The 12,705-nt window shown below is 37.9% G+C and overlaps 1 long non-coding RNA gene across 5 annotated transcripts in view; it reads left to right on the top strand.

Moving 5' to 3' along the window:
- Nucleotides 1-12,705, top strand: part of LOC140625543 (uncharacterized) — a 62,023-nt gene that overhangs the window by 42,977 nt on the left and 6,341 nt on the right. The window lies entirely within an intron of this gene.

Here is a 12,705-nt window from a genome sequence, read left to right on the forward strand (position 1 = left end):
AAAGCTGCATTCAACACTGGCCTGCAGTTCTTTCTTTTCCTATCTTACTCCTCTATCTTATCCCTACAATCTCTCCTTTTTATTACCAGCATCAGTGGAAGGCAATAGGATGCTTGCTTTAGTCTTGTGCAGAGTCCTATAAGATAAGGCTTATATAACATGTGAGGGTGGGGTGAGGGCAAGGGGGGGGGAATTAGTATTTAATGAGGCTCCTCAACAGAATTTATTCTCAGTCCTCAGGATTTATTGTAAGTAGATTTCACTGTAAAAATACTATTATACTTACTTTGCACTATTCTCTCAGTAATGGCACTGGGCCCACAGTGCAGTTATAGGACCAAATCACAGTAGGCATTTAAAATTCATGATCTTGCTGCTGTATGGCAGAACAATATAAATTGAAAGGCACAGCCTGGATACCATCTTGTGGTCTTTATAAGGGGAAAATTAGTGGCACTTTGATTCACGAAAGGCTTATGACAGGCCTGGGCCTGTGGTGGCACTAATATAGCCATCACTGGAATGCCAAGAGGTGGCCTGCTGTGTTAACAGCTGTCATTTTGTGCCAAACTCACATAACTAAAAGGTTATGGGCCAATAAAAAAAAAAAAAAAAAAAAAAGATGCTGCTCTTATCCTTTGGTTATGAGATGCAAGAGCAAGCACTTTGGAAGGCAAGCTACCTTGTTTCCTGCTAAAATATGCCTGTCACCGTGGCCAGTTTCTATGGTGAAAGACATTTTGTAAACATGTCCATGTCGGCATTTCTTTGTCTATTTGGTGAGCCTTGCTGAAGTTTGGACCTCAGAGCTGAGTCCTGGGTCCTGGGGGAAACTGACTTAAGATGGAGATACTTTACCATTTCAGTTAGGATGGTGGCCTGTATGGGGGCCCAGGTGACTCTGAGAGTCAGAATAGCACAAAACCTCTGATATCCAGTGTCAGAAAGACCTGGTTCTGCCACTTGGCAGTATTTCATTTGGTGCAAGTCACATAGCTAGTCTGAACCTGGCTAGATAGATGCAACTAGATAGTTGCCATATCTATATAATGGAATTAAATTCTATTTTTGTTGTGTTGTTTGAAAGATCAGAAATTACATATACTAGATGCTTTAAAATAATAACAAACTTGAGTTCTTAGTCTGCCAGGCTCCATGCTAGACAGTTCAATATGCATTATAGCATTTGATTCTCCTAATTGCCCAAGGAGGTAAATCGTAGTTTTATTTCCTATTTGACAGTTAACGAAACTGAGTCTTATGGAAATGATTTCTTGAAGTGATTTCCCCAGCTAGTAATTGGGAAAATAAGGATTTAAATTCTAATCTGTTGACCCAAGTTTCTGTATTACTAAAGACTAAGTTAAAAAAAAAAAAAAAAAAAAAAAAAAGACTAAGTTGTGTTAGTCAAATGGCAGTCATGTTTATGATTTAGATGCTGCCTCACAGAACATAGTATATATTATACTAAATTATACATATATATATATACATATATATACACAATTCTATAGGGTCCAGTATATATTTATATATTATATATGTATAATATAGTATAAAGTATATTATATAGTATCATTCTACTATGAAGAATTATAGATAAGTATATGTCATCTGTTACCTGTTTCCACGTAGGCTTAATTGAATTTTTGTCATACTCCAAAATTGTAGCTCCAGAGCCTGAATATTTATTTATTTAAATAGTCATAGTTATTGGGAAGAGAAAGTGGTTTAGTATTTAGAGAAGTGGGAGTGGGTATTGTGATTCCTCTTTCTTTTTGCTTTCCACTGACACAAACTTATGTGTTTTATCTCAACCATAGAAGTTCTACATTGGGATTAGTCATCAGAAAAAAGCAAATAATGGCCTCCTAGAAAATGTTTCAAGGAATCAATTAAAGTACAAAATATTCTTGTTAATCTCCCTTTTGAGGCTATGCTGGTGCCAACACAATGATCCTTGGTGTTGAAGATCATTATACAACCAGTGGTACACAAAACACAAGGCATCTTTAATATCCAATATGCCATCACCGGAGAGAAAACTTAATTTCCCTTCAATATAAACAGTTGTAGGATGTTTTTGTACTTTTTCCACCCTTGTTTCTAGTGATTATAGTGTTTATAGAATGTTTGGGTAACCTCTAAGAATTTACTCTTCCATGAAAATGCACTTCATGTTTTAATGCTTATAGTTCTGAATCAACACAATTTAGACCTTGATGCTTCTTTGAAATAGGTGATCAGATGGCTGAAGTCAAGATGGGGTTCTGTATCTATGAGTACTCTCCAACATTCAAGTTCTAAGGGTATTTTCTTAAAGGAATTTGGGTACTTATTCTGACTCCTATTGTAGCATTCAGTTTTGTACTATGCCTTATGACAGCCCTGTGGGACAGACACTGTATTTTCCCATGTTATAGATGAGGAAACTGAATTTCAGAGAAATTGAGGTCACCAATTTGACAGGCATGTGCCAAAACTGGACTTCAAATGTAGTCTTGGAATTCCAAAGCACAAGTCATTGAATCCTATAGCTTCTTTTGAAGGTTTTCATTTCAGGCTTGATTAAGTATTGGCTCTACTCACAGGCAGTGGGATGCTTCTGGGGAACAAGGTGTGATAATTATTGAGCAAAGTACTGAGGTTGAGAAGGGGCTCTGGCTACTTTGACTTAAGGTTTGATTTTGTTGTACAGCGATGTAAACTTCTGCTGTATAGCTATTTACTTTCATTGTGTCTTATTCTTATAAAGAAATACCTCATAGGATTGGTGTAAAGATTAAATAAGTTAATAGTTAAATAATATTTAAGGACAAAAGACATACTTTTTAGAAGGTAATGATCATTATTCTACCAAATGGTAAGATCACTGTGCTGTTCCTTGCTATAACTATAGCATCTAGAGAGTCATCTGGCACATAGTAGATACTCAAGATATTTTAATTATTATAGATGATTAAATTAATGAATGCATATGGGAACTATAAGATATTATATCCAGTCCTGGGAGCCAAGAATGGTTTAGATTTTGTTAGCTCAGTCCTCTAATCAGCATCATTTGGCAACAAAAATACAAAGAATAAGAGTACTACGGTATTTAGGAGCTGAAGTGACCAAGTTAGATCATCTACTCTACTTCACTGGAAATGAGGAACCTGAGGTTCCCAGAAGTAAGGTGACATTGTGTGAGGTTATTCAGTGAACTAACAGAGTTGGTATGAGAACCTAGGTTATTTAACTTTCCAAGGGCTTCACAAACCTGGGGGAAATATACCAGAAATGATTTGAACTGTTTTTTAAAAACAAAAAATCTTTTTTTAAAAAAATTACCTTTTCATAGTTTTCCTCAGAAGGAGGGAAAGACAGTGGAAAAAAGAAGAACCATCTCCTTTTTGAAGCTATCATTTAATATGGAAGGGAATCTCCATAATGTTTGTGATATAAATCTGCATTTCAATTCTGGCTCCTAGCTTTGGATTTGGACATGGGTTGGGATCTCAACTTTGTAATTTGTAATCTCTGTGACCTTGGACAAATCACTTAACTTCTATGAGCGTGAGCATATCTCACCTATGGGGTTATCATGCAGACTTAAAAAGTTGTCATGAGGAAGGTTAAATGAGATGATGAGACTAGAGCACTTAGTACAGGGCATAGCACAGAGTAAGTTCTAAATAAGCGGTAGCCATTATTGTAGATCATGTTGATTTTTTTCTACGAATGTCTCACTTAACTATTTCTTGTGAGGTTACCACCCTAGTATAGTTCCTGGATCTATTGGTCCGATACTTTTTTGTTTGTTTCCTCTTCACACCCTACTAAATAGTCTCCTAGCTTTGTTAATATTACTCTCCAAAATTGTCCTTTGGTCTTGATGTTTTATTTCTACATAAAATTTAGTCCTTCTGATTTGTTTTTAAAAATCCTCGTCATAAAGCCTCCCTTTGTCTCTCTTACCCCTCCTTACTGCTCCTTTCAAAGTGTTACTTTCCCATTGGACCATCTCTGCTCTGTCCGTGGTCCTGACTTCTCAGGTTCACATTCTTGGCTTCCCCCTTCCTTTAGGCTATCCAAATCCTCCTTATGTTTCAAGGAACAGCTGCAGTGCCAGCTTTTCCAAGAAACCCTCTCTGATTATTCCAGTCCTCATTGTGTTACTATTTTGAGTTCTGACAGTGCTTTTGAAACCTGTTAGGATAGTGCTTGATTTTCACTGCAATGGGTGTCCATTTACTGTGACTGGAAGTAAATTAATGTAAAGTTGTAAGTGCAATATTACATTTGATGGTTGTATGTGATCAAGAACTACACCAAATATATTATTTTAATACCAATCTATCATATTGATGTAACAATATCTTAATTATACAAAGCAACAGTATATATCTGTGTGAATTTCTGTGAAATAGGTACAGATGAAGGCCTGATGTTAATTTCCTAAAAGGAGACCAAGCTATTTAAAAGAGTATAATTTTCTTATTAAAATATGCGTGTAAGGGAGCAAAAATGCACTAAGATGTCTTTGGTAGCATTGTTTAAGATATCAAAACATTGAAAACACTCTAAATATATGTTAATAAAGCTTGAAGTTATGATACATGTATACACAGAATACCATGCACTTACTGAAAAGAACAAAACAGATATATTGACAAGGAATGATATCCTTGGGACATTAATTATAAACAGCAAGCTGTAGACTGGTACATATGACTAAATTTTGGTAAAACAAACACATATTTCAAATATATTTTATCTTCCTTTATGGATAAAAAAAACCTAGATACACAATAAACTATTAATGGTGCTTATCTTTGAGAAGTTACATATTGAAACTGGATTGGGGAACTTGAAGAATAGTTACTATGTTTTTAAAGTATCCATACAACAGATAAAAATCTAAGGTTTCTATGTCATGAGTTTAGACCAAAGCACAAGCCAATTATAACAGGTATTTAAAATTTCATATAAAACTTTGCATTTGTTTTCTAATAATATTAAGGGCATTTAAGATATATATAAGATACATAAGATATATTAATATCTTATATAATATATATTATTATATTATATATAATATATATTATATATTAAGATATATATATAAAGTAGATGACTAGAATAATTGATTTTTCTCAATATAAATTTTCTCCTAGAAATAAGTGTTATTCATATCACCTTCTTTTAACCTTAGAACTGCCTTCAAAGTTGACATTACTCTTCTCAAAAACCAATATTCAGTGAACTCAAATTTCAGGAACCCATTAAAGTAGTCGGGGAAGATGATATTTAAAAAATATATCACATCCTCAATGATTTTTGAGCTGACCAGTTAGGATGGATGCTGACTGGTATGCCAGACTGGCTGAACACCATCCCTGGCCATAGCTTTGTGAATTGGCAGAAGGTAATCTCTTGAATTAGTTTTTTTACTTTTGTCTTCTTGTGTTTGATCTCTCCTTTTTCCCACCCAATCCAGAATCAGGGGTCATTTTGAAGAAGAGTATTCACAGGTAAGGTGGAAATTACAGTGGTTACAGGTAAGGTGGAAATTACAGCGGTTACAGGTATGGTTTAGTCAAGATGATACAAGGCATGATCAGGACAATGACAGAGTAGAAAGAGTGTGAGGTTTGGAGCAGACAGATCTGAGTTTGAATCCTGGTTCACTCATTTTGTGGTTGTGTGGACTAGGGCAAGACAGGTAATCTCTCTGAATTGCTATTTTTTATGTGTAAAATGAGGATGTTGATTTGTACTTTATAGAGGCCTTGTTAAGGAAAAGTGTGACAACCTGTGATGTGTCTGGGGGCATACTTAGTATTCATAAATGTTAGTAATTCCTTATCTCTTCTCTTCTCCCCAGTCCTCCCTCACATATGGCCTTAATTTACTCTAAGAATGTAAGGTTCGGGTTATTTGAGCATCTGCCGATAAATCTACTTTTTCTCCTGCTGTGTACTACTTATCTGAGTTATTGCTCAGAGTCAGTTGTAGTGATGAGTGAGGTACAGGTGTTTATTAGTACAGGTGTTTGGATGCATAATTATCAAACAATCCAGAGTACAGACTACACCAACACAGCAATGTAGCCATAAATACACAGGGGTTCACATGGGTCAGTTTCACCTCTTCTAACTCAATCAGAAACTCCTTGAGGGCATAAGTCAATTATTATCCTACAGCTACAAAAATGCCTTGCACAACTAGCACATTTACCAATTATTTGTTGAGTGGCTGACTGGCGCAGGGGTAACAGGGTCTCTTTAGGTGTGGACAAAGCAGTTTTCAAACTGGTGAACAGGGCTTGAGAAGAAATAAGGCTCAAATCTGACTGTTGGAGCTTAATTATACTTTATAAGCAAACACATCTACACCTACATCATTGTAAATTGGAGAAAATCTTCCATCTGTAGCTATTCTTCATTTTTTCATTGGCTTTGCAGCAGCTCATTAGTGTAATGGAGATGCCTTAAGGCAAGCTTCGATAGTCTTAGAGCACAGACAGACATCCCTGAGCTCAGAAAAGTACCTGGACAGGCCCTGAAAGCATGAGGGAAAGCTTTGGAGAAGGCAATTGAGAAACCTCCCGGCGAGACATTGTCTGCAGATCACTGGCCCGATATCACATAAAGGCCCCATCTGAGCCATTACAGCCTATTGTGTCAATGTGTTTTCTGGGAGGCTGTCATCCATAGATCACAGTCAGCACCGAAGGTAATGCCTCCACAGGAACTGTTACTATTTCCCATTGGTGAATTCTATTAGAGGTCCATGGGTTACTGCCACTGGAGTTCATATTAACTCGGTCAAAGGGATGGTGATTGATTCTGTGGAATTTTGTGAATACACACAAAATACATTTCATACTGTCATCTGGGTTTTGTATTGCACTTCCATGATCCCTGCTACATGGTAAATCCAATATCATCTACTCCAATTGCTACAGAGAAAAAAACAAATTTCCCATGCCATTTTAAAGCTAAAATACCTGCCCATTTCTTTTCTTCTCCAGTCAGAAAAGATTTAGACCTGACTATAAACCACTGACTTCTCTCCTGACTTAACAACTTGATCTGATGGAGAGGGCATTTATAGAATGTCCATAGTGTGCCAAGAAATAGCAGTGGGTACTACAGGATGATGTCAGAAAATTAATACAGCAGGTTTGTGCCCCCAGGGAATTTATGGGATAGTTAGATGGAAGACACTTATAAAATGATTGAAGAATATATGAAACAAATAACAGGAAGTACCAGATGAATACATATTGTATCACAAACAGGGCAATAAACATATTCTTGAGAAGATGAGTAGGTACTGGATCTTGTGAAGCACTGAAACAAAAAAATAGCTATTGATAGGGGTCCCTATGGTAAATAGTAATTTTTATAGTCTAAATTATTGATATTAAAATTTATAAGGTTTGTGAAACTCTCTGTTCCTTGAAGTAGTTTACATACTTTGGACTCCGGGCCAGGAAAAATACCAAGTTTAGGAGTAATCTTAGAAAGTTCCCTAGGTAAATTGAATTTTAGATGAGATGCTGAATGTGAAGGACATGAATTGGTAGCGATTTGAGAGAGGACCCACCTTCCCACATGCTCAAAGCAGAAAACAAGATAGCAGGTCTCCCTTTTCTTCCTGAATGGATATTGCTCAATGCAGGGAGAGCTAGTACTAAAATGCTCATGTTATATGTGATGGCATTTTGTCACTGATGTGTGAGTCCTTTCTTCCACAAGCCTTCCTGATCTGCATTCTGACACATTCTTTCTTTTTAAAAAATATTTTATTTATTTATTTTATTTGAGAGAGAGTATGTGCATGAGCGGAGGAGGGTAGAGGAAGAGGGAGAGAAGCTCAATCAGACCCTGCACGGAGTGCAGAACCAGATAAGGGGCTTGATGTCACCACCCTGAGATCATGAGCTGAGCTGAAACTGAGAGAGAGCTAGATGCTTAACTGATTGAGCCACCCGATGCCCTGCATTCCGACATATTTTATGTTCAGTGCCTTGACAGCCTGAAACCTTGTGTGTACATATAGATCCTTGGTGGTCCTCTGAGCCCACATCTGGACTCCTAGAGGAGAAATAGGTACTCGCAGGGAATTCTGGGTTACTGTGAACAGTGGCCCATAGTATGAATAGAAGGGCCCAAGGATCTCATTTATTATGGAAATTCTATTGGTTGTGTGACACTCTCCCAACCCCTGCAAAGGATCTTCAAAAACAGCAATAATGATGGAAACTTCATTAGATTGAGATCTCCATTTGGAACATGGAGTGATGACCTGGATGGATAAACACCTACAATGTCCCTTGAGTTTGTGCCTCCCTCTAGTTCTCAAACTCTTCTGGTTGCTTGAGTTCTCTTTGCCAGAGAAAGAGACACACACAGAAAGAAAGAGGATAGGTAGACGGTAAGTAGGTGATAGGTAGGTGATAAGTGAATGGTAAACAGGTAGATAGGTAGATAGATAGCAACAGCTTTTAGGTTTGTCTAATTTTCATCTCTCCTTTGTCTAACCCATTTTATTTTATTTTATTTTATTATTTTTATAAAGACTTATTTATGTATTCATGAGAGACACACACAGAGAAAGAGAGAGAGAGAGAGAGAAAGGGAGAGGCAGAGACATGGGCAGAGGGAGAAGCAGGCTCCTCACAGGGAGCCTGATGCAGGACCTGGTCCTGGATTCCAGGATCATGATGTGAGTCGAAGGCAGGAGCCCAACCACTGAGCCTCCCAGGTGTCCCCGTCTAACCCATTTTAAAGTCAGCTGGAATGCAGCTGTCCTCAAGTTCAAAACCACCGCATTATCCCTCCAGTCAAGAATTCTCTATGGTTTACATTAATGGGCCCAAGTTCTTCTAACTCCAAGGTCCCCAACAAACTCCCTCTCAGTGCAACTAAACCCCTCTCTCTATCCCTTTCTTTAATCACCAACATTTTCCCTTCCTTTGTGCTCTGTGCTGCCTCCTAAGGAAAGTTGCTTCCTTTCTCTTCTGTTGTTTTCTGTGAGGTATCTCACTGCTCAAAAACCCATCCACTTCTTCCTTCCAAGCCACATCCTTTGAGGTACAGGTTTTTTAGCTTATAAATTGGGTGTGGTTTAAAGAACTACCTTGGCTCCACGGTGTGATGGTTGTGCAGTCCAGTGAGGCAGGCTCATGGAGGACTGAGGAATGCTTGTGCAGGAGTCCCAGACTTGGCAAGCATAGAGTCCAATATGCAAACACCCCCTGTGCAGGGAGCTAGCATTAACTGAATGCAGACATTAGTTCTACAGCGCTGACAAGGAGTAGAGCATTCCTGCCTCAGGCAAGATGAAAAGCTGAGAACCACGAGTGGAGGAACAATTTAGGCTTGAAAATTACAGAGAAATCTGAGGTTCAAGCCCCAGGCAGAAAAAAAAATTCCCAACAAGCAGTTCTGAGGTCACAGGGTAAGGGGTCACATAGTTGAGAGTTCAGAGGCAGGAGGAAGTTAGCCAGAGTCCCTGAGAGCTTATGGCATCCTTCAGTGGTGGTGGTGGGGCCGGGGAGTGGGGTGTGGCAGGTATGTGGTGTGAGAGGACCCACTTCCTCCCTCCCTAAGGCAGTGGCAAAGAACACAATAATGGGAGGCTCTTTCTCACTTACTTGGCCTCTGGGGACTGGAGTGCTCCCTTGACAAAGACAACATTTTTGTCCAGGGCAGGTAAGCATTTATAATAGGCAGTATTACATCTACCTGTATATCCCTCAGGGAGCTTAGCTGTACGAGAGTAAGGGCAGGTTTTGTTCACCAAGTCCACATAGCCTAGCTAGCTGCTGGCCCCATTTCTAGGTAGTGTATAGCTGCTGAGCGTGTAAGGTTGTTGAGAAATTAAATGAAATAATACATGGAAAGATGCAATTGGCTCATTGTTTGTATCCCTTCAAAATTTATACATTGGAACCCAACCTCCCTACCCCCACCCACACACACAGTGTGTTGGTATTTGGAGATGGGACCTATGGGAGGTAATTAGGTTTGGAAGAGGTCATAGGGCTAGAGCTCCCACAAGGGGATTAGTGCCCTTATAAAGGGAAGGAGAGACCAGATCTCCCCTTAGTCATGTCTTTCTCCCTCCCTCCCTCCCTCCCTCCCTCCCTCCCTCCCTCCCTCTCTCTTTTTCTTTCCCTCTCTCTCTCTCTCTCTCCCTCTCCCTCTCCCTCTCCCTCTCCTTCTCCCTCCTTCTCTCCCTGGCTATGTGAGGATACAGTAAAAAGGCAGCTGTCTACAAACCAGGGAGCAAGCTCTCACCAGATACCAGATCTGCTATCACTGTTATAGCAGTGTGAACTAAGTCCAGAGGGCTTAGCCAAAAGTGAATCATATATTGAAAGGCTGGTTTAATGATACTAATTAATTGATGAACAGATCTAACTTGAAATGCTGCATCCATATCTCAACAAGGGGTAACACTCCTGCTATAACATGATATATGTATTCCTGAAAAAACAAAAAAACCCTTGTGTTCTGCAATCCCACACCAAAAATAGCAGCACTTCTGGGAAAAATAATATTGAGGACCAATTAACACTGAGAAAACATTGTGAGCAGAGTACTGATAAAAAATTGTTTCAATTAAATTCTGGTATTTTTAGAAATCAAAGCCATGCCGATTTCTAAATAAGTATATATACTATGGTATTATATATAAGACTTGAAAACACAGGTAGCTTGATAAAAGGGATGTTAAAGGATGGAGACAAGGGCAAAATACAAAAAGATGGGGGGAAACTGTAAATAATCACCTCTCAGACAGAACGGGGTGAACGGAACAATGCTGTATTCCTCTGTGACTTGCCGCGTTGAGCTAGGCTAATGTGCTTTACATCCAGCTGCCATTGCTGTAGGACACAAAGCATGAATGTGCTGGCAGAAAAATCTGTGTGAACCGATGTGTCATTTATGTTAACACAGTTCCCTTATTTTCCAATCATAGATTAGCTCTTTTACATTCTGGGAACATGTTTAGAAGTAAAACAGACTAGATTTTGTATTCTGAATAAAGACGATCTGGAGAATTATTCCTCTTGAATTTCCTGAGTTTTCCATTCAGGAAGGTTTATGATGACTTATAGAAGTCTTCAGTGTGGCTTACACAGTATTCTTCAGGATTTTGAATTGGTGTGTTCAACATTCAAATATTCGGAGGTTTTTAATAAAAATGTGGATGTGCTGCTCCTTATTCCCATGTGGCAATAATTTGGTGGCCACTTATGTTACCAGCATGATCCTATCTATAGGCATTGGGGTTGGCAAGACTGGTTATACTTTTCATTTGCCAGGGCTCTGCTCTTATGTATGTGTATTCATAAGTTGGATATTTGTAGTTTAGGGAATGCCTGCATTTTATTTATATCCACAGTCCTTTTGTGGACTTATTACCCTAAAATGCATACTCTTCAATTTAAAAGTGACCCAGATCCATACTAAACAGGTCACAGGTAAGTGAGATAAATGAATCCCAGAAATAGAATAAGAAATAATGAGTTTTATGGGCAAATCAAACATTACCCTCCTAATTATCACAGCTAGATACTTAAGGAAGATCTGTTGATCACTTTTGAATAGTGAGTATTTTAGTGCATTCTTCTAAATTTAATTTGATTTGATTGCTGTGGTTCTTGTGGAAAGACAAGTGTATATAATGTCAATGTAATTTTATTAGCTGCCTCCCACATAATTGCTTTAAAATAAGATAATTTTTCATTGCTACACCTTGAGGTTCTATTATTATTATAACAAACATAAACAGAACATAAAACCTTTAATTTCTGTGTGACAACTATCTATTATTTTCACTGTCGATCTTATTATTGAGATGAAATCAATATATATTTACATATTAAGTCTTTATTTTTTCAAATAAGATGATGAATACTTCTTTATGTTGATCTAGAAAATAAAACTGGTACCAGGCTACTCCTCAATATAATTCTTATGTTTAGAATGTTTTACTTTGGAATTTGGCATTTCCTTACATCTAATTCCCATGGTATGTAATCACTTCCCCACGTACACTCCAATGAAGTGAATAATTAAGAGCTTTGTTCCTGTGTTTGACCATGGAAGGTTTGTATTATGTATAAGCTTTATTTAAAACAACTCCTATTCCTTGACTTGCATTTAATGAATGTGTGTTCACTGCCTCAAATTCACCCCGTCCTGTTCCAACAATGATTGACAGACAGCCTTGATATAAGACCAGCAAGTTCAAGGCAGATTGTTCAAAAAACGGCCACCATTCCCTATCAGGATGTGAATGGTCTACAGACGATATATAAGCACAGTCTTAGTTAAAGCTTTTCAAACAAAGAGGGGGAATAGAGAGATTATAGGTTCTCTTCTCCTTATGAATTTACTTGGTTAAAAGATTATTGACAACAAACATGAGCAATCATCTAGCATGAGATAATTAAGAAAACTAACTGAATTTTTACAAGTCATTGTTAATTTTATATCCTACTAGACCTAGAAGCTCAATTTATTGTTCTTTTTGGTGTTATTGCTAATAATTATGTTTTCAGGGTCAGAAATAGTCAATGCATTTTTTTCCCTGTCCTTCTACCACTTAAGTGTTATACAGATAAAGCTTTCTTGGATTTTAGTTGTTGATTTTCTAGTCAAAGACCTTGTGATTTTCTACCTCCCTGTTTTTCTGGTA

This window comes from Canis lupus, chromosome 36, assembly GCF_048164855.1.
Source record: "Canis lupus baileyi chromosome 36, mCanLup2.hap1, whole genome shotgun sequence".
NCBI classification, from domain to species: domain Eukaryota; kingdom Metazoa; phylum Chordata; class Mammalia; order Carnivora; family Canidae; genus Canis; species Canis lupus.